At 39.9% G+C, this 27907-nt stretch overlaps 1 protein-coding gene across 5 annotated transcripts in view; it reads right to left on the bottom strand.

Moving 5' to 3' along the window:
- FOXP1 (forkhead box P1) overlaps window positions 1–27907 on the bottom strand; it is a 578556-nt gene that overhangs the window by 357722 nt on the left and 192927 nt on the right. For 3 of the 5 annotated variants that reach the window (XM_081071678.1, XM_081071683.1, XM_081071682.1), the window contains exon 1: window positions 9699–9789. The exons of the other annotated variants lie outside the window; for them this stretch is intronic. The gene's annotated coding sequence lies outside the window, so the exon portion shown is untranslated. Of the gene's footprint in view, window positions 1–9698; window positions 9790–27907 lie in introns of those variants that run through there. 5 annotated transcript variants of the gene reach the window in all.

Here is a 27907-nt window from a genome sequence, read left to right as displayed (position 1 = left end):
CAAATCTGTCAAATTAGAGCTCAAAACATCACTTTACCTTTGAACAACCAACTATGAGCCCCTCCACAATGAGAGTCACCTATGATTATTATTAAATGTTCCCAATTAAGAGAAAATAATCAAATCCATAAAATCCCAACTTCGATTCAGAGTTAAGTAAAGTTCTGCTCTATCTACAAAGTTAGGAGGCTCTTGTAGACTTAGAAAAGCCAGTTTCGCATAAACTAGATGCTACCACTGAATAAAGTTAAAGAACTAAGGTTTCCTATTTCTGAATTATAGTCCTATTAATATGGTCAAAAAATAAGACACTAAGTTCAATGAATAAAAAAAAAAAATTCTCTTTTTAGGTTTTCATTTCCCAGGAAACCAGAACACAGTAATCCATGAAAGTGAGACTTCAGTAAGCATATTGAAAAAATAAATATTAAATTCATCAACTCCATTCATTCCAATGGTTATAATATCGGACAGGACCCCAAATGTTGAACCAGTAGTAAGAGCAGCTTCAGGAGCACTGGGATGGGAGGTTGTCAGTGTTTCCACTTTTCCAATCAGTCTTCAACAGTATGAATTAAATACCTCCTAGGTGCCAGCTGCTGAATTCTGCGTGTGTGTGTGCACGTGCATGCACACACACATGAATGAATGTCGGGGTGTGTATAGCAGGGAGGGAGACAGGTGAGGTGCTATCTTTTGAATCTTCAGGGGAAATTAACACAAATTTCAGGGTCCGCTGGAGCTCGAAAATTACTCTTGTGTTTGTTCATTTTCCACAGTGTTCTGCGCTAAGAAAAGAAAGAAGGGAGGCAGAGATGGAGCTAGAGTAAGTAAGCAAGGTTGTGATACCCCAACTACCCTTAAGTGATGATGAACCATTAGGCAAGAAAAAGAAGGAACTACAAAGACCCAGCTTTATTTGTTCACTGTCAGTGCCTTCAGCTGTGAAAGGGAGCGAACCCTAATGTAACCCACTCATTTCCCCAACATGGTCAAGATTCATCCCTACAGTAAGTCTAGGAACAGAGGCTAAAATATGCTTAAATTAAAATGTGACGCAGCCATCGTATGTATACAATAAAGGGATTAAATGAGCTATCATTTTCAAGCTTTACAGGAAAATTCCAAGCTTATTCCTAGTGAAAGATAATATGATGAATGTCATACTAAAATAAAATAAAAACTTAGGAGGAAATTATTCTTTATCCTTTTTAAATTTTCCTTATGAAATGCATCATTTTAACCTAGATCATTTCAACACACTCATCCATAAATGTAAATTTGTTTTGATAAGATGAAGAGCCTTTTAATCCAAATTGCACAGTGATACTTCGACACTGATCTGTTATAACTTAGTAATCAGAGTTAACAGACTGCCTAATTAACCAAGTCATCATTTGCCAACATCCAAATATGGGATGAATTGTGGGCCAAGGAGAAAATATGATGGACATGAAAATTATTAATTCAGGGAAGCATTAAAAGCATGTGGAGTTAAAGTTCTTTGCTAAACTTCACCATCTTTAATAGCCTTGATTTTTATAAGTAACGTGAAAATAAAAGACATATTCCATGCGGAGTATATGAAAAAACATTTTAAGATCAACTAGTGATTGATATACTTAAATTACTTTTCAAAGCCTTTGATAACCTATGAGGTAAAAATCATAGATGCCTTCAGATAACAATGAGTAACACACAGAGAGTGCTTACGAGGTATGAGTGTCATATTCACTGTTTCATATGCTCAAGATGTTTATTCTCCACATGACCCCTAACCCTTTGGAAGGTATGATTTTTATCTTCAGGCATCAGATACAAAAACAAGGTTCACAATACTTTTTGCTCACAGGAATGTATGAATAAACACACAATATCCAGTTCTTTCAAAATTCTTAGGGAAATGTTAAAAATTCTATAAGTTAACTCACCAAAATTTTACCCATGGAAGCTTCATTCATTCATTCATTCATTCATTCATTCATTCATTCATTCATTATGTACTTACAAGACAGAAGACTAAGGTAACTTGAAAGATGCAATGTGGCTAACCAGTACAAACAGCAATTATCATCAACCTACGATTCTTATCACTAACGTCATTGACATATTCTAAAAAGCATGTGTATTTTAACTGAGTTGAAATATTTTATAAGCCAATTTTCCTAGGTAATTCAAATGCAAGTCCGAATACAGGATTCAATTTGAGAAGAGATGGTAGGTCCACCAATCTGACCATTTTCCCTGTGGTTACTTGGCAACTCCCATTCATCCTCTGAGGCCCTAGCCAGGTCTCATCACTTCTGGGAGGCCGTCCAATTCCCCTCTACCCAACCACATACAGACAACGCACCAGTATTCTTGCAGCTTCTGTATCACTGTATCATAACTGACCTTTCTGTCTACCTCACAGATATAAATTTGTTGAAATCAAGGATCTTGCTTTAGGATCTAGAACAGTGACAAATGGTAGGTGGGTGTTTGGACAGAAGGACAGACGGGGTGTGTGACAATGCCTGAACTCCCGGCTCCTGGGGTGTTAGGTAGACAACTTCATGGGGAAAACCTCAGAGGATACGCATCATGGGAAGCTGGGCTTATGTGAGATGTAGAGGTTCTTTCCAGCCCTGGAGTCCTATACATTTACTGTGCATCAAGTACAGTACATCCACAGCCTACCTTCCTAGATTTCTGCCCCTGCTTCTGCAAGAAGTACCCTTTGTGCCCACTTTCCATTGTGTTGTGGAGGTTGAACACCATCCACAGACACCAGCCATGACTCCTGTGGCCCACTCCAGGCCAAGCGCACTGTCATACCTCCGGGGAACCAGCTCCAGCCCCAGAGACTGTTTCAGGGATAGGCACACAGCACAGACCACGCTGCTCACAGCCAGGAGACGCAGCTTCCGTGGCCGCTACTAGAACTCAGAGGACGAAAGGACCCCTTGCTGTCAAAGGCACTACAAAAATAGAATCCCGAGTGGTTATCATGCCACAGCCTGGTAAATGCCTGTGTGAATGAACACAACGAGAGCACAGTGCAGCCAAGAATCTGAGAACAAGACTCAACGGCACAGTATGAACCGCTCGCTCCGCTGTGCCTGAAGTTTGCTCCAGCGTTCAGCTTTACAGGACCACCAGGTAACCACAGCTGACCCTTAAACAACAGGGGTTTGAACTGCATGGTACACTTACACACGTGTTTTTCTTTGTTTTTCAAGAAGTACCCATACTGTTTTCTACCTGCAGTTGGGAGTCCATGGATGCAGAGGGCCAAATGTACGCACTGTCCTACACCATTTCCAACAGGTGAGTTGATCATCTGCAGATTCTGGTATCCACAGGGAGTCCTAAAACCAACCCTCAGGGACACTGAGGGGCGACTTAAGTTTTTGGGGAGTTAAAAGTTATATGTGGATTTTCAATTGTGTGGGGCGTTGGCACCTCTAACCCTCACGTTGTTCAAGGATCAATGGTAATTCCTCTTTGGCCTGCACTCATCAAAAGTAACCAGAGACCAGGGCTCAGTACTTTACAGCACAGATACATTAAAAATGGTCTGCTGTTTTATTAACAAGGAGATACTGACACTTCAAACCCTATAAGTAAAAACTGATTATTTGTGGTCCCTTGCAAATGGCTTTTATATAGTTTTTCAATACATATTTAATATGTATTATACATTTTACTATATATGTTCTTTACAAATCTAATATTTTTATTTTTGAAGGTCAAAATCCTTGGCATAGAGCTTACGAATTTGTAATTCTACTGAGCAAACAACTGAAGGCCTTCTAATTTGGTTAACTAGTGCTTCCTCTAAGTACCCCAGATCTTTACCCTCGTCAATAAAAAGCCTTCCGAATGAACATATCCCAGGAAACAAGAGGCCATTCTGAACCTGCCTGCTGGGAAAACACCCCAGGTACGGGACTGCTTCTTTGGGAAGGAGACCTCACGTGCTACACTTTTTCACACAGGTGATTGAGCTGAACAAACCAATTGTTGGATGGTCAGAGGCTAATAATAAAATGAGAGCTACTGAGATGAGGTTAATTAGAATAATATGCCGGAGAAAAATGACTCAAAGATCTAGAGAAAATATCTTACCAGGCACATCCAAGAAGAGACAGAAGAATGCCAACTGAATGGCTGTCCTTGTTCTTAACCATATTGAGACATACTTTTACTCCCACAGCTCTTGTACCAGCAAAAAGAATGAAAACATTTGAAAAAGTCCAGTAAGATCAAACAGGGCCTGCTAGATGGCACTGAAGGATCAAGGTCAACATGCGGCATAGAAGCAGTCCTGGAGGAAAGAACGTACGCTCAAGCAAACAGTGCCTGTAAATCAACAGCCTAGAAAATGTGCGCATGGTGAAGACTGCATGGCATGCTGGCTAGGAGCCATGGCACCAGGGCAAGGAAACCTGGGTTCAAATCCCGGCTCTACTTCTTATCAGCAGAGAAGTCTGAGGGAGATATTTAACCTCACAATGCCTCAGTTTCCTCATCTGTAAAAAGGATTTTTAGAATCACACTTCTCTCAGAGTTTTTGTGAGTTAATACATACCAAGTAGATCTCTGTCACAGTTAATGGATGATTTGGGACAGATATGGACAAAGGCAAGCACAGCCTCTCTTGATGAGAGCACTCCGAGTGAAGCTTCATGGGTGAGCTGACACTGAGAAATTCAGCCCCCAGCTCATGGTAACCAGACTCACCTGGCACTGCCACTGCCACACCAAACTGGGTGCACCCAGGGCAGCAATACTTGAAACCATCAGAGGAACACCGTCAGGGATGTCCTCATCTTCCCCCATACTCAGGTGGCCGGCTGTGGAGAAGAGGGTGGTACGAGGGCCATTCCAGGCTGCCACGACCCACGTGAAGGGCAGCCATCAAGTCCTGCACACACAGATCGGCTTCCCCGTCTGTGATTGTGTTTTAGTTTCTGAAATGATTGTTGGAGACGGGAGTCCCAAGTTTTTAGAGATGTAAAAAACCAGGTTCGTTGCCACTCTGAGCTTTTATTATGAGTCTAATAAAAGCTTTGCTGAATCCTTTGCACCACTTGACTGAAACTCACTGAACTTGAGCTTTTTCTTCACTAACAAGGCTATCAGGAACCAAATGTGGTGTCTCAATCTATATCTTAATCATATTCCTTTATTTTTATAAGTCGAGAGGGTATAAATTACACATAAATCAAACCAATGGCTCTTCATGTTTTACATCAGCCTAGCTATTTCATCAGCCACATAAATAAGAGTATGTGACTTCATATAGTTCATCTTTTACCACCAAAAAGTTAGAAGATGTAAAGACAAAGCTCCCCGCCACGCTTCAGCTTTCACACACATGCGCCGGGAGCACCACAGGTCAAGCGCAGGCAAACGAAGCAACACCACGACAGACCACTACCCTCAGTCAGGTGAGAGAAATCGGAGCTAAGGATGAAAGCTGTTTATATCTAACTCCTTTCGACCTACAGACAAGGTTTTCCTTCAACAACAACAACAAAATATGTGAATTATCAGGATAGATACATCAACGTACCATTTTGTTTTTTTAAGTTAGAACTTACAAAAATGTAAGACATGGTCTGTTGTGAAGCAGGAGATCGAGCCAGCTCTGACGCACTTAAGGACAAAACACCCCCCCAGCCAGGTAGCTTAAGGGCAGTGCAACCGCCTGAAACCTGAATGTCCAGGCTTTTGTGGTGGAGGATCAGACTCCAAACACTGAGGACTCCCACATTTGAGGTTTAGCACTTACATTATCAGAAACAAGTCACAAACAGCCAGCAGCCAACGTGTCAACAATAAATATATACACATCATCCCACTGCTTGCTCATTTTGTAGTTTTTAGTTTTAACGTGAATTCAGCACATGAAACACGAGCAAATATAGTAAGAGTCAAGGCTCTTCACCATGTTTACCGCTTTAAAATGAAGACTGCAAGAAAGTGCAGTGTGAGCTGGTAGTACAACCCCAAAGACCCTCGCTGAGCTTCCTAAATCAGCAGCATGGTTACTGTGCCAGGCCCAGTGCAAAGTACATGTATCACCTCATCAATGCTTGCACTAACACAAGGAGCTGGAGTGAGTCTTATGAACCACAAATGTTGTTCTAGGCAGAGAATACCATGGTCCAGGGGCAGGAAAGATTTTACGGTATCTGACACGGACATGGTATCTAAATAAAATATTTGAAACCAGACAGCAAAAGCTCAAAGTTTCTCAGAGTCTTTTGAACAGGTAAGATCTTCAAGTCACTATCCCAAAGAGTCAACTCTTTTCAATTGTCAAAACGGGACCCAGAGAGGGAAGTTCTGTTAACAGGATTGATGGGCTTACTAGGGACGAGCGGAGTCTGGCGGTCAGTACCCCCAAGCCCATCAATCCTGTGACAGAGGGTCCCAGTTACTGAAACCACTGCTCCTGTAAGAAGCTGATAAGACTTGACCCACCTACACCCCACACTGCCCAAAACTCCACACATGGGCCCGTCATGCGGTTGCCGCCGCTTCTCCGTCTTCGGGACACGTGGCCACCTGGGCCACCCATGGGCACTGCTGACAACCTTTGCTGCAGTAACGCAGCAGCTCCTGTGTGCAGATGACACGTGCCTACGGGGCCCTTCCCAGGAAGATCTGGGGGGGACCAGGGCCTGCTTTGCAGACTCAGCACGGAGGCCGGAACTGGGATGAGGTAGGGAGATCAACATCATGTAGCGTCAGCCTTCACGAGTGAAACTCTACAGTTTCAGATTATCATCAGCAATACTGACTTGAAAGCAGTTAGTGAATTCTGCTTGCTAGGCAGGCCCATTGTCTGAGTAAGTAAAAAAACAGCAATAAAAAAAGAACTGCACGCCTCTCTGGGGAAATATCAACACGGGACCCAGAGAGTGAAGTCCAGTCAACAGGCCTGCCCGGTGGTGGGCACGCAGCAGTCCCCTTGAAGGAGCACCAAAGCCTCCTTCCAAGGCCCTACTTAAATAGAGGCAATGTCAGAGGAGAAGCAGGACTGTGTAACACATCATCTACCAGGAAACATTGGTGGGCCAGACACAAGATTGTCCAAACCCCTAAGACGGGGATTTCACCACATGGCCTACGGTGGGGAGCTCTACTGGCTGGCGTCTACTACCCACCAGGATCTGTGCTGAGCGCTTTGCAAGCATCATCTCTCTAACTCTTCACATGGAGCTAGCTCCTATTTTTATTGCTGTTTCCTAGATAAGGAGGCTGTGGCCCAGAAAGGTTAAGTAAGTTGCCCAGGGACACTGAGCCAGTAAGTACAAAGGGTGGAATTTGAATCCAGGATGATCTAACTTCAAGCACTCACTCTTAACCATACTGCTAACCCTATATGGATATAGCAGGCATTCAATAAATGTCTATGACTGCATCGACTCCCATGTTTCATGAGCGTCAATCACGAGCTGGCATAGGCAAATAATATATTTTGAAGCAGAGGGAAGTCTCATTCTACTCATTCTAGGAGATGGAAATTTTCACAAGAATAACATATGGGCCAATCTGGTATAGAGAGATTGGACAGGGATGACTCACTGTCTCCCTCATCCTCCAAGGTAGGTTTTCAGGAGAGATGTGGGGAATAGCCAATCAGAGCTGCAGAGAGCACTGTCCAGTCTTTGACAGCCATCAGGGAAGTACCCTGTACATACGGGGAAGAACAGCACTGCATGTGAGTCTTCATGTCTCTAGGACCTCATGCTGGTAGTTCAAGCTTTCACAGAAGTTTATCTCCAGAGGAGAGAAAATCCAATAGAAAATTTGGGAGTTTAAATTTTGGTTGATAGCTCTCCTGAGAAAGAAATTTATTTCCAGATTTAAGTGCCACAGCACTTTCAGTAAGAATATTATGGTCCTAAAATATTTACTGAGATATGTATCTCTGCTGAGAATTGAATAAACTGAAATCTAACACATGAAATTCAAATAAGATAATACACACACAAGTCAGTAGGAGACAGAAGGCATTTCATTGAAAATGAATAAAAATTAAACAGGTAAGAAAAATTAATATCATGATTTTGTGTAAGTAATCCACAATTGTTGCTCGGTAACCAGTCCCCTTCCTTCATTACTACTAGAACCTGGAATTCATCTGGGACATCAAATTTCACAAAACTCAGGGTACATTTCCCAGATGCTCTTAGGTTAGGGGTAGTGAAAAGGCTATGACAGAAGTCCTTGAGTAAGACTTCAGGGAAAGTTCTTTAAAGAGGTCTGCCTCAGCTGGGAGGACAACTCTCTTTGTTTCTTGTACTTCTGCTTCTCCCTTTTGGGAGACAGAGGCAACGGCCAGAAAGTAAGCAGGCGAAATGGGACCTTGAAAATGAAGCAACACTTGATCAGGCAAGAATAGCAGAGAGAGAGAAGGCATAAGCTGCTCTCTCCAGATAGCCTTCATGAGAGAAAATACACAAGGAATTTTTTAAACTAATATAGTATCTGTTACTAGAAAAATTCGTAAATGATATAATAATATGAAAACGTATCTAAAGACTATACTACTTAGTGTTTTTGTGAGGAAACAAAAGCCTAGAAAATTCAGGAACTGGGATTGTGATCACCTCTGTTCGCCAAGCTGTGTAAGTATGACTCTGCCTCTTCATTATTACCGCTCGTCCAGAGGGGTGTATGCGCTGAGCCTGTCTCTATGTTTTGACATGCAAGACTTGCGAATTCAAACATACTTGTAGATACCCAAAGCGTTATTATTTACTAAGGCCTATATTAAAGGTTGAAGATCTTAAAACACTCTCAGATTCTGATGATTAAAGGAAATTTAATTGTTCTTCATTGGCATTTGATCTTCAGTCTGCCAAAATCTACCCGTTGATCCCTTCATCCATATTTGATACTAAAAAGACATTTCAACAGCTTGTCCATCAACTGTAAAACAGAAGGAACGCACAGACAAACCACATTACTCAGAAAATAAAAGAGCTCTCCCCCACGCTCATTTAGCTCATGAAAGCCCAACGTGATTAAAGAGGTGAAAAGCACTCCACTAGGTGAACCAGAATGACTGTGCAGAGCCATCCATCACCTTTGCAAGGAGTTTCGAAATGTTCAAAGTGCTTTCATATACATTATAACTTATTTCATCCTTACCACTACACCCTGTGCAGTACGAACAGCAGGTATTTTTTCATTCCCACTTCTTCTTGATAAATTGTTTGCTCAAGCTCAGAGGAACTGATACCCAGAGAGGTATCTTGTCTACAGATCATTTGTCCCCCTTCGATGCATTAGATCAAGGCTCAGCAAGCTACAGCCTTCGGGCCAAATATGGCCCACTGCTTGCTTTTGTAAATAAAGTTTTATTGGAACAGTCACACCCATTTGTTTATGCATCGCCTATGGCTACTTTGCTACAGAGATTGCATGGCCCAGAAGGTTGAAAATACTTATTATGTGGCCCTTTATAGACAAAGTGTGCCAACCCTGCATTAGATCAGCTTTCCACAAATACGATCCCCAGGTTATGGGCCCTATTCTTGAAAGCCATAAAGCTGTCACGGAGCTCAACAAACCTGATAGCTTTGGAACTCATGCTTGATAGTATCGTCCTCTCAATTACTGTATCCACTACTGTGGATGTAGTAATGGGTGGCAATTCTAAGCAGTACACAATATTAGTGCTACTTGCCTCTTACCTTTTAATGTGTCTCACAGCCATAAAAAGCTTGGGGGGTCACTGGCTGGGGGCATGCATAATGCCATAGGACTGCAACACACAGAGGGACACTGAAAGCAAAAAGAATAGAAGAGATTAAGTGAAGGGGCAAATTGTGATACTTCACAATTTGTGTATATACAGAGGGTGCCAAAAAAAAAAAGTGTACACATTTTGAGAAAGGACAAAAGTGTATTAAAATTGTAATACTATGTACCAATAGCAAAGGATGAATAAAAGTCTTGTTTGACCTCTGCAATTAAAAGATATGCTCTAAGTGGTTCCCATCAGCGTCCAGACACTTCTGATTATGGCGAACTACTGCTTGAGCAACGCTGACCAACGTGTCCACTTGTGTACATTTTTTGGCACCCCTGGTACATATGTATACTACATATATGCAATATGCAGTATACATATATACTATGTACATATAACAGACATACTAAGCATCTATTTCGTCCTTTCACTCCTAAAATCAGCACTGCATTAGCACTGCAAAATGACCGTAGAAGGATGCAAAACGTTCTGTCGCCAAGTAAAACTGCCAGTCTGGAAGGCATGGCATTTGCTTAGAAAGTCAGGTTCCTTTAAGGTCCATCATTTCTTATTTTTTAGGATACATTATCATAATTACAATGTTATCTACAGAAATAGGGCAAGATGATCCATGAATTCAAATGATGATTTTGCTTTGGGTTTTGGTCCTTTAGTCTCACTCGGTAGAAGTGATGGGAGGAAATAAACACATGTGCACACATGTGTCCATGCCCCAAAATCCCACCTGCCACAGCTTACACTTCTTTTTCCAGTTGGATTTAAAATAATAGAAGGAAGTTGCGACATAGCCTTCTCATGGCGACAGCCAGCCTGAGTACGTGTTCATGTGCCGAGACAGCATACTTCCGTGGCTTAGCAAGCTTGTGAGAATATTTAACAAACCGAATTCCAAGTAAGCTGAAGTTGCTGACTCTTAGGCCAACTCATCCTCAGATAGTTTCAGTGAACTGCAGTGAGTACAAGGTTTTGCATGCCAGGCCTCTTCTCCCTAGATCCTTGAATGATAATGCCACCTATACAACCCTCGAGATGACAGAAGGGACTCTGTCATATAGGGAAATGGAACTGCAGAATGAGTAGAAAGCATGAACTCTTCAGTGTGGGTGGGTGTATGTTGTTCTCTTTCAACAGTAAACGCAGACAGAACTCCATCAATGTATGTGTTTTCTAATCTAATCAGACAGAGAAGTTGAAACTGAAAAAGAGATGTATGAAGTTTTATGATTTGACTAGTCACGTACCTCCGGAAACTATGTGGGTTGTCTGTCTACCAGAGCTCAGAAGAGGGTTAAGAGGTGGTGCTCCCAGTGGGTGCCCTTCTTGATAAGAGATAAACCCAGGCCAGATTGGTCCACACTATGTTTTCTAGGTATCAGTTACCTATATGAGTGTCAACTGTTTGCCAAATATATTACGGATTAAGAATCTTCATTCTTACGAGTTTAACATGCTGTGTTAGCATTACTCCTCTTCAAGACTGCAGCTTAAGAGTATGATAAGAATGCATCAAAAACATGTTTAAAAATAATTTCAGTTGGCAAAGGATGTACTTGATCAAACTTAATTGGTGGACTCATTAATGAGCAACTGCCACCACAAGAAAGAGGCCCACTGTCATTGACTTATCAGAGCAATGTGATAACAAAGTTAATTATATTGCTTAAAATGGATTTACACCTACTTCCTTTTAGAGTCTATATTTTCCAAACATTTGTTCTGACACTACATGTTTTTGCTCCTCTTAACAGAAAACGATCAACTGTGGGCTCCTCAAGGAAAAGCTGGTAGATCACGCCCTAACATCAGCGCAAAGCAACTGGAAAACTTTTCTATCCTTTATTATCTACTTGTAAAATGTTATAAGCCTGTAAACCAGTTAATTTATGAGCTACGTTAATAATTTACTCACACTTGTTCACAGGTTTCACAAATATGGTTTGCACGGATATGGAGGATAATCTATAGGTCCGGCTTCTCTCCTCAGGGGGCACTAATTTGACACAGTAACATGACATTGATGGGGGGCACCCTAATGACCATGCGCCAAGATGAGGCTGTCAGCCTGTCATTTCAGTGGGAAGCCAACCTGCTTTTACTGCTGCTCAGTACACGAAGCTCAACTAATTATTTAGACAGCAACATTAATGAGAATTCTCATGTTTATTTTCAACATACTAACCAGTGCTTAGCTTCTGTTTGTCTGATATGGTCACTGATTAAAATATGTTTCATGAATAGTCAGTTTGAATTCTAATATAACAAAGAACACTGGCAAATAATAAGGAACAGATGACTGGAAAACCATCCCCATGAACTCAACTTGTATTTTGTCTAAAATATTGTCAAGGACAAAGTGACAGGAAAGGTAGTAGGAAATGCCAAGAATACCAAGAAAATCTAAAGGAGTATTTTTAATCACATATGTTTGTGTACAATCTTGACTTTTGAGAAAGGCCACTGGATCACAGGATAGTTGAGCAACTTCATCTCAAATAAACTTCCCTAACTTTATGACACTGAATATTTTTTTAAGTTTGTTTTTGCATGGAATGACCAAAAGTTTTGTTTGCTTTAATGTGCTTTTTCAATCTTACAAAAGTTTGATCTTTGATGAAACTATCTCAAATATGATTGGTACAAAAATCAATAGATGTAATTGTGTTTTTTCCAAATCTATTGTAAAACTGTACAGCTAAGGCTTTTTAAAAACATGTTCTTTAATATCCTCTCATACATCTTGTTTCTACTCTACTAAACATTGCAATCAGGTTCTTTCTATTTTAAATTAAATTTCTATTTTGGAATGATAAATTTTGCCCTTCATTTTATGGTAATTATAAACCTAAAATATTCATATAATGATAGTTTAAAATAAATAACTTTAGAAAAGGTGTGCTAAGATCTACCAGAAGTTTTGAAAAAATGAAAAAGTTCCTGATGTGCTTTATTGTAAAATGTGCACTTTAAAATGAATTACTATGGTAGTATTTCAACAAATGTTCCATCTGCCGTAATTGATAAAGAATTCCATTCAATAACGTATATGACTTCTGATTTTAAAGAACAGAAAAATAAATATGAGTCCACAAAGACCACTTGGGGAATGAAAATGTCATTGCAAGTAACATTACTTAAGTATGCATTTCTAAACTTACCCTACAATAGATCTATGATTTTAGAATGCCAACATATGTAAATTGCACACAACACGTGGAAAGAAGATTCAGATCTCAGTCTAATTTTTAAAGTATATTTACCCAAGTACACAGATTAATTGTCCCAACCCAGCATTATTGTCTCCAAACACTGCTATTTCCATGGGTACCTGTCACACACAGGTTCTCAAATTATTGGCATATTTGTGCAATTTATATATGGTAAGCATTTGTCCTCCGTAATAATACAAAAAGATATAGTCAGCATGTGGCAGAGACTGGCTCATCAAATCCATTTCTTTTTCCTTGGCACATGTATTTCCCAGCCTCACTGCCTTGTAACTGACTTCTGGTCAAGCACATAGAAGTGGTATGTTACTTCATTCTGACCCTGAACCCTACCTGAACCATCCCTAATGCCCTTTCTCTTCCCTTGATTGCAGCTCAAAGGTCCAGTGGGTAACTATCGTTCCTACAGATGATGGAGTCACTGGAGGAAATAAGCTAAGGTCTCTGAAACACCACATGGAGCAGACACCATTCCTGTTCCCCACCAGCCAGCACTAGACTATGAGGTGCCTAAGAAATAAATCTGCACTGAGTTAAGCCTCTGAGACTCAGGAATGTTTGTTAACAATTGCCAGTATCTCTTACCCAATACAGAGACCTTTATAAATTCTCGGGGCTCCAAAGTTATACATGAATCTCCGGGCCACCGTACATAAGCAGAAGCACTATAAATTTGGAAAAATTCCTAAAAATTTTTATAGCTGTGATTATTTGCTCCTCTAATTAAGCTAAGGGTAGAACAGAGAAAGGGAATCGACAGCTAATGTATCCCCAAAGTGTGTGAATTACATTTTTCCTTACCTAATCTCTGCATTGCCCTATGAGGAGGTCTAAGTCCCATTTTACGGATGAGAATACTGAGCCTCAACTAAGTGCAATACCAGCAAATGCCACAAAATGTCTATCCAGTTGATATTTTCCTAGTTGAATGCGCCTTGGCATTCCAAATTTTATAGAAAATGCTTATGTCTAAATCAAACATTTTTGGCTATTGCTCATAAAAAAAATTCCATGACACCCTCCAAAATTTAATACAACATTTTCAATAAAATATGTAAGGGAAAGCGTCAAGTTACAATACAATGGGTAGAATGTCAGAAACTTCTGTAGAGGTTTTGAAAAACCAGCAATGAAGGGGCTGTGTCTCAGATGTTCTTGGTGATTAAAAAAAAACGAAACCCACATTTCAAAAAAATGTATGTTGAAACCATATTAATTGTTGAGTAATTAATGTTGCAGACATTCACATTCTTAATGTGAGGGATGTTGACTATATATAAGGCATTTGACTACACTTTAGTCATATTTTAGAATACAGGGTGACAAACTTTTTCTCTGAAGGGCCAGATGGTGATATTTTTAGGCTTTGCAGCCATATGTTCTCTATTCCAGCTCCTCAGTTCTGCCATTGCACTAGGAAAGCAACCATAGGTGATAAGTAAACAAATGGGTGTTTTGTTCTGATAAAACTTTATTTACAAAAATAGTCAGTGGGCCAGATTTGGCTCAAAGGCCATAATTTACCCCCTTCTGTTTTAGAAAATTGCCTGGGGTTTTTGCATATTGACATGTAACACGTTTTGGTTTCTTCCATGTAAAATAATAGGATGTAGGATCTGGTTAGCATTCCCACCCAGGATATCTGATCCCATCCAGGAATGGATTACTGATGTTCAGGGAGAATAGCCTTAATATGTCAAAGGTTCAAAAGACAGAGAGTTGGCAGCACTCAGTTTCCATCTGAGCTCTAACCCCACTGCCCCCATTCTTCCCCCTATATCGTGACACCTTTCAATGTACTCATGTGTCCATATAAAACATTAAAAGGCATCCCATGTCATTTTGAACAAAAATCCAAATAATATTGTAACCAAAAAAAAAAAGCTGATGATTTTGCTCAGCCAGCACAGTCAGCAACCTGTGTTAAGATAATGGAGGTAACAGTTACCTTAAAGTGATCTTACATTAAGGCTTTCTTTACAAAAAGAAAAAAGCAAAATAAACAAATTTACATTTAAAATGTCACTGAGTACTAGGAACAAGAAATGACCGCCTCTACAAGTTTCAAAATCAGGCATGAAGTCTCCCCATGTAAGAACCGAATGGCTTTCTTGGACCTGGAGGGTATCCTCTGTTCCCCAGTTTCAGAGTAGGAGCTAAGTGTCCAATGGCGGAGTATGCCAGAATTAAGGTAGCAAATATATCCCCCCATTATTCTCTCGAGAATGCAAAGTTATTGTAACAAGGTTTTAGTTCACCATTTTTTTTTTGAATGGCAAAATTCAGAGACATATACACAGAGAGAGATGCTTTTCAAAAAAATCTGTTCTATGTTACTGTTTTATTACAATAGTTAACTATACAAGATGGCTTGAGACATAAAAATGGATAAATTTTATGAATCTGTTTGACCTAAAATGTCAATCACAACAGAACAAAAGTAACTAAATGATAGTCTAGTCTGACAAAGGAATATTTTGTAGTCATTAAAAATGATACTGGAAATGGGAAAATATGTGCAAGTGCTTGTTATAATGTGACATGAAATAAGCAAGACAGAAAAATTATATCTACAATAGACCCTTCACTGTATAAAACTTTGTGTCAATAAAGAACAGAAAAAAATAATAAAATTATCAGTGTTTGCCCTGGTGGTGATTTTTTTCTTTAGAATTTTTTTGTATTTTTGATTTTTTAAAACACAGCAATCTCTAAACGATTGGTTACAGAATCTGAAAAAGTTATCTGAATGTCAAGAAGACACTTGTTCTACGCTAATGCTCATTTATTAATAGCTTTTAATTGCCTAGTTTCAGACTAGAGGTGTCTTGATAAGAGACATGTTCTCTCTCATGTCTCAAACATAGTATTTGCAGACCTTTATGTACTCAGTTAACATTCCTTGAAGCAACGAATAGTCCACCTTACTTTTCAAAAGTCCTCTTAACAACATTCAATTAAAAAATTAAATTTTTATACTTTAAGCCTTTAAAAAATTAAATAATATAGAGCTTCATTGATTGCAGATTATAGCTGTAAATAAACTGCTTGACGTAAAATTATACTTTCTCCTCTTTCCTTTTTCCATGATGGCACAATAATTTGTCTTTTAATAACTCAAAACAATTCTGAGTCATGTTCTCATTAAAAACAAAATACATCTTGATCGTGAAGCTTGGCATTTCATAAATATTTACCCCAAGTGCACTGTCTGCTTTAAAGCTGGGATGGTAAGCTCCTGATTGACAGGTAGCTTCTGTGTAGAAGAGGGGAGGAGATCTATCGTGTCAGCTGATACAGGGCGCCATGCTGTCTTCACACTCATTCTTTCTGTGGAGGCTCTTTCCCAACAGCCAAGAAGCACACAACAAATGTGTGCTTCATCATTGTTTTCTCTATCCATCCATCAATCAGCTTCTCTCTCTCTCTCTCTCTCTCTCTCTCTCTCTCTCTCTCACTCACACATCACACTCACCTACACCCCTTGCTTGCACACTTTCAGCACTCCCTAGCACTCTGAGGATAGAGATCAAAACCTTCCCCTTGGCTCTTACAAGACCCTCATGATCTGGCCGCAGCAGATCTCTTCAGCCTCAAGCTCAAGTACACATGTCCATCGGTCCTGCCAAGCTTCTCACTGAGCTTCTGTCCTGAGCTGGAAGGAGAGACTAATGAAGACATGAAGATTTTAGCTCCCTTCCTGAGAACTACCATGGTCAATGTGACAGCTGGGGAAGAAACATCTTTCTTTTTAAAAAATATAGGGCATCATAAAGTAAACACTTTATTATATATTTTTATCCACTAAATGTATCATGAGAAATTTCCATATTGTCTTCTGGATAAAAATAAACTGAGATTAACACACACACAGACAAAATAAAGTCTTAAAAGCAACTTCACTTTTCTCCTTAAGGCACAATAATTAGCCCACAGGTCCTCTGGAATGGCAAGTGGGTGTGGGAGGATTTAGTCCTTACCACCAGTGAACTCTTCTGTCCAAACTTGTCAAGTCCAAGAGTAGAAGGAAAAAATAGGGCCAACTGCAGAACACAAACAGATCCCGCCATATGAAAGACAATCTGTGTGTAGTCAGACTAATTCACCACTCAGGTCAGAGTATTTCATTTTACGTTGGAAAGAACGCGAGCTACAGCTGGCTCATCAACAAACCGCCCTGCCGGGTCCCAGAGGAAGATGCAGTCTTAGTTGGGATTTAAATGAAAGACATCCTCGTCATGGCATACAAAAACTGAGGACCTGTGAGGGCTATCACGCTTCCTTATCTCTGGGAGAACAAAGGTATGTATTGATGAGCAGGCTGCAGAAATAGGGGTTCTATGCTTCACTTTGATCAAAACTCAGTGGCTAACACCAAAGTAACATGTTGTTGAGAACTATCACATAATAACTAACTCCGTTTTATTTTCTTCTCCCTGAGCACACAGGATCATACTGCCCAGTTGTCCTGGCACTTAGGCTGGGATCATGTGACTGCCTTCTGATCAATGGGATGTGAGCAGAAGCAGGTACACCACTTTTGAGTTTGACAACAAAAACCAGCTGCATTCCCTGTTTCTCTTCCCCAGAGACCAGGGAGACCCCAAGTTCCTTGTGGCAAATACAAGACAGTGGAGGTTTAATGGACAAACACTACCATGAAAGAAGAATGACATTTATCTTTATTATGTGAAGCTACCGAGCTTTGCGGGATGTGAGTCACAACAGCTAGCACAACGCAGCCTGACTAACAGAGTTCACACCTTATTATACAGCCTTCGTTAGGACTTTTCTTTAATAAACACTGATTTTTGGCTTTGTCTCCACTTCTGCCATCTTGGTCCCATGGCACCATGTTTTAATATTCTGTTTATTCCCCTTTTAGAAAAGACCCACCACCCTGCCTTCCAATAATCTGTCAAATAGAGTGACAGATAGTGAATCCATAAAGAGAAAAAGCATGCATCTGACAGTTACTTTTCCAGTACTTACCATGGGCCAGACACTGTCATTGAAGGTGAATACAGCTTGGAATTGAGACAAAAGAGGCCTCTGCCTTCATGAGGCCCACGGTCTACCCGGAAACACCAACACGAACACATGGGAATGACTCATACATCTGACCCAAGCATGAGAGTCAGAAAAGGTTTCATGCAAGAAATGCTCTGTAAGCCTAAGACATGAAAGGTGAGAAGACGTAGTCAGGCAGGTGGGCTGACTGGGGGCAGGAGAGCAATCCTAGATCTCTCCAATGGCATAGTCTCCAGGGCCACTCTTGGTCAGAAACATATGCACAAGCACAAACACCAGGCCTCAAAATAACCTCTGCCTTCTACGGTGATTTTTAAAACATATCTTGGGAGCATCAGGACTTCCAAATCAAAAACAAGACCAAATATATTCAGTAATACAGACATAGAAGAATGCTATTACCTTCTGCTAAGTGTCTCAATGGTGTAACTTAATACAAAACACTTGGTTTTCTACCACTGATGGGGAGAAAGGAGTGGGTTATTCACACTAAAATTGCTTTTCGCAATTATCTTAGAAAATAGTAGCAAGCAAAACGAGGCAGCCTCAGTTCACAAGCCATAACATTATTCCTTCTTAAAAATCCATCTACGCCCTCCTTTATAAATATCATAATTAACCCTCAAAAAGGTGGGTTTTGTTTACTCTTTAACTCAGTAAAGCCACGCGGAAAGAGCATTAGAACAGGGTCAAGAGACCAGGTTCCTATCAGCTCTGGATTGCCACGTAGCTACAGCCCTCTATTGAGTCCCCTCACCTGTAGAATGAGAACTAGGAGTTGTGAGAACTAGAAAGTCCTTTCTGGCTGTCTCATAAAAAGGGTTCTCAATCTCACATACTCGGCAGACTCCCCAGGGAAGCTCGTTAAAACAGGATTGCTGGGCCCTAACCCGAGTTTCTGATTCACAGAAGGCTGCAGTGAGGCCAGAAAAGTTACATTTCTATCCAAGTGATGCTGCTGCCACTGAAAGTTCAGCTGGCCCTACATGGGGGCCAGGCTCTGATGCACCCTTCCAAACCCCACCTGCGCAGCTGCTAGAAGACGTCTCCTCCGAATCAGGCCTGTTGAGTCTGGCTTGGGCAGGGAGGGCCTCTTCCAGGGCTCCTTGCTCAGCCTTGGTGGCCCAGGGTCTGGCCCTCTCTCCCCAGGAAGTCTCCTTTCAGGAGGCTCTGCAATGTCCCATGTGCTTTATTCCGACGCCTGAATCCCAAGTGGCTGCCTTTGAGCGCTTACACTGGTCTCAGAGTAAGACCAGCCCACTGCCATGTTACACAGGGCCTGCTCACACCTCCAACCTCTCCCACCCCATCCCCACTAAGCGACTCTGGCCATACAGGATCCATAGCTCATTCCTAAATCTGAGGCGTGGCCTTCCTCATTCACTCTTCCTGGGAAGTTCTTCCTGCCACTCTTGCATAGGGAGAGCATTCTTACTTAACCTTCAGATCTTTAGTCAAAAGCTTTCTCTTCCACGATGCCTTCCGTGATTGAACTATCTAAGTGACCTTCCCAAGGTACGCGCTGTATTCTATTTACTCTCTCTGCCTGCCTCTACTAGTGGAAAACTCCACAGGAGCGGGATCTGTACTCACCACGCACCCCTCCCACCGCCATATACAGCACAATGACTGTCACACACAGTAGGCACTCCATTTGTTGGGTGCATGAATGACTAAATCAAATTAGCCTATGCTAGTCTTCAAAAGACTTAAAAAAAGGGAAAACCCAATAACTCTAAGCTATAATACAACAAGTTACAAGCCCAGTGACTTGCAATAGCATGGGACAGACTACAGTCACAGGAGTGAAGCGCTTATGTCAGGGTTTCAGGCATCAGAAACTGAAGTGAGGTCGAGGGCTACAGGAGATTCTCCCTCATACCTCTCAAATCACCCTGAGAGGCCCACTCTATCTCCCACAAACCATTTCATCTAACTTATGCAAGGTGGTAGCAATAATACTTGATGCCTTGAGCTTCTTTCTAATGTTATGCTGTTCCTGCTGCCAGGTGCAAGGGGAAAGCAGGTTCCAGAGTTCTTTGCAAGCTGAGCTCCTCTACCCTGAACGACTCTGAAAAACCACTTGCAAGCAGTGTATGTTAACCACAGTTTGTAATCTTGTCACAGGTGTTTGACTAAAAAGGGGACAAAGCCTTTGAAGATAGCCGCCTCTATTACGTCATTGTGTCTATTCCGCACCACACCTAAACCTTTCTTTCCTTCCAGCCATGGCACAGCGGAGAGGGAATGCTGCATGGTCGTGCTGGGGGCATCCTATACGCTCACAAACGTTTACACCTCTACAACACACATGTGAAAGTAGAATTTTAGCACTTATCATCAAAGCTGACACTAGTACACTGGAGAGGAAATCAAGTGACACGAGTTGTACCTGGCATTTAATAGAATACAGGATACATATTCTTCATAAAGCCAACACTTTAGTTGGGAGTTCAGATAAGGGAGATGAAGTGAATGAATATACACCAGATGATTTTTCTGTAATTATTTTCAAAAATGATTAACATGCACCAAGCTTTTTAGCTGGTGGTGGGATGAAATCGGTGCCAACTCTGGTGTAGACACTAATTTCTTACTTTGCAGTCTTAGAAAAGTTACACCCCCCTCTCTGAAACACATTATCAGGAAAAGGTTTAGTGTGTTCAAGTATTGCAAAGGTTCCTTCCAGTCTACACACTCTTTGACTCTATGAATGCTTCCAGGCTTGCACCTGAGGTGGACAGACACAAAGAAAAGGGTGCACACACCTGTACCCTGCTCCTCAAACAAACACTGGGAGAACTGCCATCCGTTATCAGAAGCGAAGGTGTGGGGTGGCTAGATTCTGGTTTATTGTGTCTATTCAAATAAAGTTATGTTTCCATGTACTGCAGGAGGGTGAGATGATGTAGTAATTACCTGTTACTCTTGACAAGTAAGGTAATTAATGTAGCAAAATACCACTGTAATGTGTGTAAATTTAGACCACCATAATTAAAGCACCCGTCTGTTCAACAAACTGTTCAATTAAGAAAAAATATTGACGGTGTACATTTTTTGAAATTAGAAAACGTATGGAATGAATGAATCTCCCTTGGTTGACATCCATTTCTAGAATGCTTTCTCAGCAGGCAGCATCCATAAAGGGTTGTAACGGAGTAACTTCCACTAAAACACCAAAGTATTTTTATACATATACTACTAAGAAAAAGTATCTTGTGGAAGTGTTTTGTTTAGCATTCTCATTCCATAAAACGTGCACCAGTCAGAAAATGAACTCATGGAGTACCTGGACCCCAAACGACAGCAGGCAGCCAAAAGCTACGGACTTATTACTGTGCAACTACCCAAGTCAGACTGGCCTCGAGGGTCATGACCTGCAAGTACCACTGCCGGCCGGCCAGTGCGAACGAGCTGGAGGCAAGGAACGCACGGGGGCTGCCTTGCCCGGTATGCCCTGCACAGAGAGACAAAGATATAAAGCTTGGCCACGTTATTCTTGTACTCGGGTTGTTTCCTGTGTCTCCAGGTCATTTTCAGACTCGAAGGTTAACATGCTAAACAAGAAGGCTGCCTGGTCCTTCACTCCAGACAAAACTTATTCTCCTTGCTAATCTGCTTTAGAAAATTTCTAGCCACATCAAGAGTCAAATGCCCAAAGAAATTAGAAATTAAAACAGAGCTGCCATAAGACTGAGAGAAAAAGAATGCAACAGTGACCAGATTAGGGGGAAAGCAGTTACCTCTCAATTTGTGTGTACACACACACACACACACACACACACACACACACTTATTTCTACAGGAGAAGGGGGGAATTAGTCAGGGGCCTCACAGTTTGGTATTAGGGAAATACCAAGGCTTTTTTTCTCTGAATTCTTCTACTCAGATAAATTCAGAAGAAGACACAACAAGTTGGTCTGAGGAGAGAAACAGCTGGAATTTAGACACACTAAACCGTGTGATGTGGGAAAGAAATGGTATATGATTTCAGGGTCATTTAATGATGTATACATTTGTTTTGGGGTTTGTTTTTACATTTTCATATAGCGATTTTAAGTTTGGAGGCACAAGAATCTAGACAGAAGTAACTAAAAGGCACCTTAAAGTGAACTCTTAGCTTATCATACCAAAATTAAGTCCTAAATGTTCTATATCTGAGAACTTGGATTTATCCCCGAGTAAAGAATAAAAAGTACAGAGAGACATTCTAGACTAAAACATGGTGATAAAATGAAATGATTTCTCCAACTAAAATACTCTGATTTCACACTTAGAAATAACAATAATGTCATTAAAAGGACAAGGGTGAAGAAATCACTTGCTCTAGCTGTTGATAAAAACAAGGCTATAAGGTCTTGAAGGGAAAGAGTATTTTGGAAAAGCAGCTTTGGAACTCACACGACATGGTCACACTGGAACTTTAACTTTTAAAATGAACATTTTTTTTTTTTTACTCTCATAGTTTGAAAGCATGCTAAATCTAATTATAGTAGAGACAGGGGAGGGGACATGAATTGGGGATGTCACACAAGAGTCCTGGACTGCAAACTGAAATTTCTGATTCTCAAATGTTGAATGAACCATCCAAAGAACAAAAGAAAATCAGTACCATCCTTGCTCACTGGACGAATTTATGGAATATGAAATTTCCACGCACACTTATTTCAAAGATTACACTGGATGGCATCTTATGGGCAATATAATATTATAAAATAGCAAAACGATTTAACATTGATTCTATCATTTGATGTGTACAAACCACTGACATAAAATTAATTCCATCATATAGACAAGTAAACCAAGGCCCAGAGAATCAGCTAACTGGTATGGCTGAGTACCCAAAGGCTACTGTACTAAAACAATTTGTCCTCCTTGGAATGGGATAAACATGCCCCTTGGCCCCACTGAATCAATTTACAGAGAATATTTGAATATTCCCTTTAGTACTTACAGTTGTCACTTGTGTCTTAAAACCTGTACCTTAAAATATTAAGGTACAGGTAGACTGGTTAATATGTTCCAAAGCAACAGTGGAGTAAGTTGTTATAAACTTAATCACCCAAGTAATCACCCAAGTGGGAAAAAAAAAAGATCTGGTTCCAAATTCTGGCTTGGCCATTTAGTAAAAATACCTAGAATTTGTGATCCTATGACCCAAAGAGCTTAAGTAGTCAGTTACGTCTAGAATTTTCTTGACCCCAAAAGAACACCACCATCTTCAACATTATATAAGTTAGTTTTTGGTTTAACTTTCTGTCAACCTTTTCTTCCTGCCTTTTCCCTGGCATTGCATGGTGGTTCTCTTTCATCTCACGGAATCAGAACTAGGGAGCTCGAGGATGACTTTTTCAAGTCACATACATTCTCCAGATGAAGAAGCTGATGCAAGAAATTGGAAAACAGTGACAGGTAGTGAGAAAAGGGAGGTAAATATGCATCTAATAATACATGTCATAGTTATTCATCTTTTACTTATAGAAACGTGAAAGTGAGTGAAATGCAGAACAGATTCTTCATCCTTTTTCATTTTCAAAATTAATAAAAATTGGAAAAAAAACTAAATAGCAAACGGATGAGCAGGCACAAACCAACTTATGTTTAATTGTTAAACTGTGTACATCAGTGTTTCCTGGGGTTCAGCAAGTTTAAGAGAGACTCAGTGAACTGCAGTTATCCAAATGCTGATCTTATATGAACTTCATGCATACTGCCTTTTACATAAGAGAAAATTATTTTAAACCACACATGAAGAATGTGGAAAATTGAGATGATTTAAATTATTATCGGTTCCTACAGTTGAATGTTCTCTACTAAGTAACTCCAGTTTAGGCATCCAGAGAAACAGTAAAAATGTGAAACACTTTTTATTTAATTATGTAGATAAATATCACATAAAGGGAATATTATTTGTTACATATACCATGCACTGTGCTCAGATCTATTTTTGCATAATCCCATTTAATCCAAAAGCATCTCATAAACTATAATACACAGAGTCCCTGATTTATGACAACTTGATTTAACCATTTTTCGACTTTACAATGGTGCCAAAGCAATATGCATTCAGTAGAAACTTTACTTCGAATTTTTAATTTTGATCTTTTCCCAGGCTAACAATATGTGGTATGATACTCTCTCTCATGATATGGGCATTATAAAACAGGCGTTTTGCCCAACGGCAGGTTTTGCCCAACAGCAGGTTAATTTTAGTGTTTTGAGTACATTTAAGGTAGGCCTGGCTAATCTGTGATGTTTGGTGAGTTAGGTATATGTAATGCTCTTTTGATTTACAGTGTTTTCAATTTATGATGGGTTTATCAGGACACAACCCTGTCATGAGTTGCGGAGCACCTAGACTTTCAATTCCTACAGTGAGGAAGGTGCTTTTTCACCTCCATCTTCAAATGGAAAACTTAAAAAGGCTTAAAAAGATTAAATAACTTTCCCAAGGTCACAAAATTACTAAGTAACTTAGCCAGAATTTGAAACCAGATCTCTTTTCCCAACTTGAGTAATTACTTAACAACTATACTACCACACTTTTAGAACATATCAGCTAATACTCCTGGTGTAAGGTTTCCTGGTTCATGTTAGTACTGGAAAGTAAAGCAACTCGAAAAACAACTTTGTTTTAAGAAGCTCGTTTTGAAATAAAAGTCTTTTTTTGTGTGGTGGTAACATGAAAACGAATTATTCTTCAGGTTATAGAGATAATTATTATTCTATGAACACTATATACATCATTTCCCCAGAATGTGGTGTTTTTGTCTATCAAAATACAAAACAAAATATTTGAACGTAGTTAACACCTAAATTCTCATATCCTCCAGACTTCTGTCTCAAGTAAGAGATAAAGCTACACTGGTCCTGATTTTCTAATACAGAATTGTGTCAAGAAATAACTCAAGGATTTCTGTCCAAATCATACACAAATTTGAATCAATACAGGCTCCTCACCCCCAAAACAAAAGGCTGTTTTGAAGACTTATCATTGAATGAACCACTACAAAGGGACAAAAAGTGGTTGGATAAAGAGATACTATCCTGGATCACTAACTTAACTTGTTCCTTTTGCCAGGGGAGAGGAAACACTAACATCAGAAACTTCTGGAACACAATGATGGGAAACACAAATACCTAAGAAGCTACCACTGGGAGATATGGTGGTAATATGGAGTCACCACAAAATAGGATACTATTAGAAATATGGGTAATAGATTGGCTGACATAATATTTAAGTTTCTGCCATCTTCTGATCTCAGGAATTCTTCTTTTCTTCTTTCAGATATTTGCTCCCTTATCAAAACAGCCATTCTTTCATGCCCAATTATCCCTCCACTGGTCTTGGCTGTTTCTAGCTATTATGTTGAAAACTCTCCCTTCGTTCATGTGCTAATTATACCTCTATCTTCATATTGTCTGTGTGATTAGGAGAACAAGGTAGAACAAATAAACAAAGGCAATATTGCCTAGAGTTCTAGACTTTAAACAACTATGACAATTTTAGGTGGTATGGACATAATAAATTACACTGAATTGCATACTTAGAATGTTGTTCTTTTTCCAATTCCATTTCAACACTTCTAATTATGTCAAGGACAAAGCCTCATTTGGGTGTTGGCCTGACACCTAACATATGTAAAGTACATTTATAACAAAAAGAGGACCTGCCCAGCTCAATACCTTAGATAGAAGTAGGCAAAACTATAAAGTGAGAAGTTTTTATCAGGAATCAGCAAATTATGGTCCACGGGCCAACCTGGCCTGTTGCTGATTTTTGTAGAGTCCATGAGCTGAGAATGGATTTTATATTTTTAAATGGTTGAAGAAAAAAACTAAAAGAAGAAGAAGAAAATTTTTTGACGTGAAAAAATTACATGAAAAACAAATTTGTTTCCATAAATAAAGTTTTATTGGGACACAGCCATGCCCCCTATTCATTTATATATTGTTTCTTGCTGATTTGGGGTTACAATGGAGGAGGTGAGTAGTTGCAACAGAAACCATATGTCCTGTAAAGCCAAAAACATTTACTACCTGGCCCTTTACAACGAAAAAGTTTGCCAACTCCGGTGTATACCATCATTCTGTCTTCATGGTATTTATTTTAGGTTACCATAGAGCTTTGGCAACTCATACTACTTTTTCTTTTAAGGGATAATGTAAAATCGCCTTTTAAAATAGACTGATTTATATTCTAACAAGTGACGGGACTTAAGAGGAAACAGAAGCAAATAAAATATAGGAGGTATTTAAATCAAAATCAGGAAAAACATACACAGAATTGTGAAGAATGCCTGGAAATAGTGAAGTTTGAAAAATAATAAACCAAGAAGATGGGTGCAGGCAGGGAGGGGTTGGGATATAAAACAAAATACTATGTAAATAAGACATCCAGATGTAGCAGTGTCTTCTCCCGTCAGAGTGGAGTCTGAAATGTGGACCCCTAGTGGACAGGAGATCAGGCGGGTGACCCAACACCACCAGCTTGGCCGGCCTCATCACCGGGAGTGGCAGGTTATTCTCTTACATCCACAAGACCCTGATACACCAGCCAAAATTCCTAATCTGGCAAGTGGTGAGACAGTCAGTCCAAAACAACCAATGCTGTGTAGTCAGGTGAAACACTAGCAAAAAGACAAGGGGCTCAGCTAGAGGCTCAGCCAAATGCTTCATTCCAAGTATCACTTTGCACTGATAATGTAAGGTTCCCTTAGCTTTCTTCACTCTGATGGAAATGTTTCCAAAATGCACTGAGCATGAAAAGGTTCCTGAATGTTCAAGTAAGTTCACATTACCGTTGACAATACTGTACACTCTTCAGTGTTTGATATGCACAATGTTTATTCTTTAACAATGAAGTTTCCTCAACAGTTTGACTATATTCTTTTTAGAAATTTCTTTTTGTAAAACAATCTTACATTATTGTGCTTGCTGCTCGTTACTTTCCCTGAATATGCATCTCTTCTGTGGCCTTTCAACTAAACATCCTTCCCCCAAGACAGAACTGTTTTTCGTTGTTCCACTAACAACAATTTCTGTTGTTGAGTCATACACTATTGTAGCAGTGTTAAAATTCATCATCTTTTTCTTTCCATATGATTAATGTTTTTTAAACATGCTAGTAAAACTTAAAACTTAAGGTATTTAAAAAAAGAAAGACTTGAAATGCAGAATTTTAATATTTGAAAGTAAGACTGGTACAACTGAATGTCATATTTTCCACATCTGCAGTTTTTCAAGTGGTCATCACTTCTTAGGTGAATTACCATTAGTTTCATCTGCTGTTGACTCAGAAAGCTTAGACAAGAGGTCCCCATCTTTTTTTTTTTAGCTACAATGAACTACTTTTATTATTGAATTCTAAGCACTCCCACCAACACAGACACTAAGTTACAGAAGATTCTACCAGCGAACACTTACTATTTCTTAGGTATTAATGAATTCACACAGAGTAGCTACCATTGCCAATCAGAACTCACAGATAGAAATATTTATGGTCAACAGCCAAGGAACTTGACAGTTTGGTTAACCCCAGAAGCCTTATCTCATACAAATGAATGAATGAACTTTAGGCCTTTAGGAACATTAAAAACAAACAAAAAACAGCTCAGTGAAGTGTACATTTGAAGCTGTGTCCCCAGCATCCTTTCCTCCAAACCCCTATAAATAGTGTCAATTGACAGGTAAGGAGTCATGGGGTTCTGGAGAAGCTGACTCCACCCCAGCTACAGGGGTGAAAAAATATCACTTAGGAGATGCCAATTAACACATTCCATTTCCCTGGCAATAAGGAGCATGGAATGTGCTAGAAACCAGTCCAATTAGACTTTCAAGAATTTTCCTGAAAATCTTAACAGAAGATTCCCTT

Source organism: Rhinolophus hipposideros (assembly GCF_964194185.1).
Source record: "Rhinolophus hipposideros genome assembly, chromosome: 14".
Lineage (NCBI taxonomy): Eukaryota > Metazoa > Chordata > Mammalia > Chiroptera > Rhinolophidae > Rhinolophus > Rhinolophus hipposideros.
This window is presented reverse-complemented; position numbering and strand designations above follow the sequence as displayed.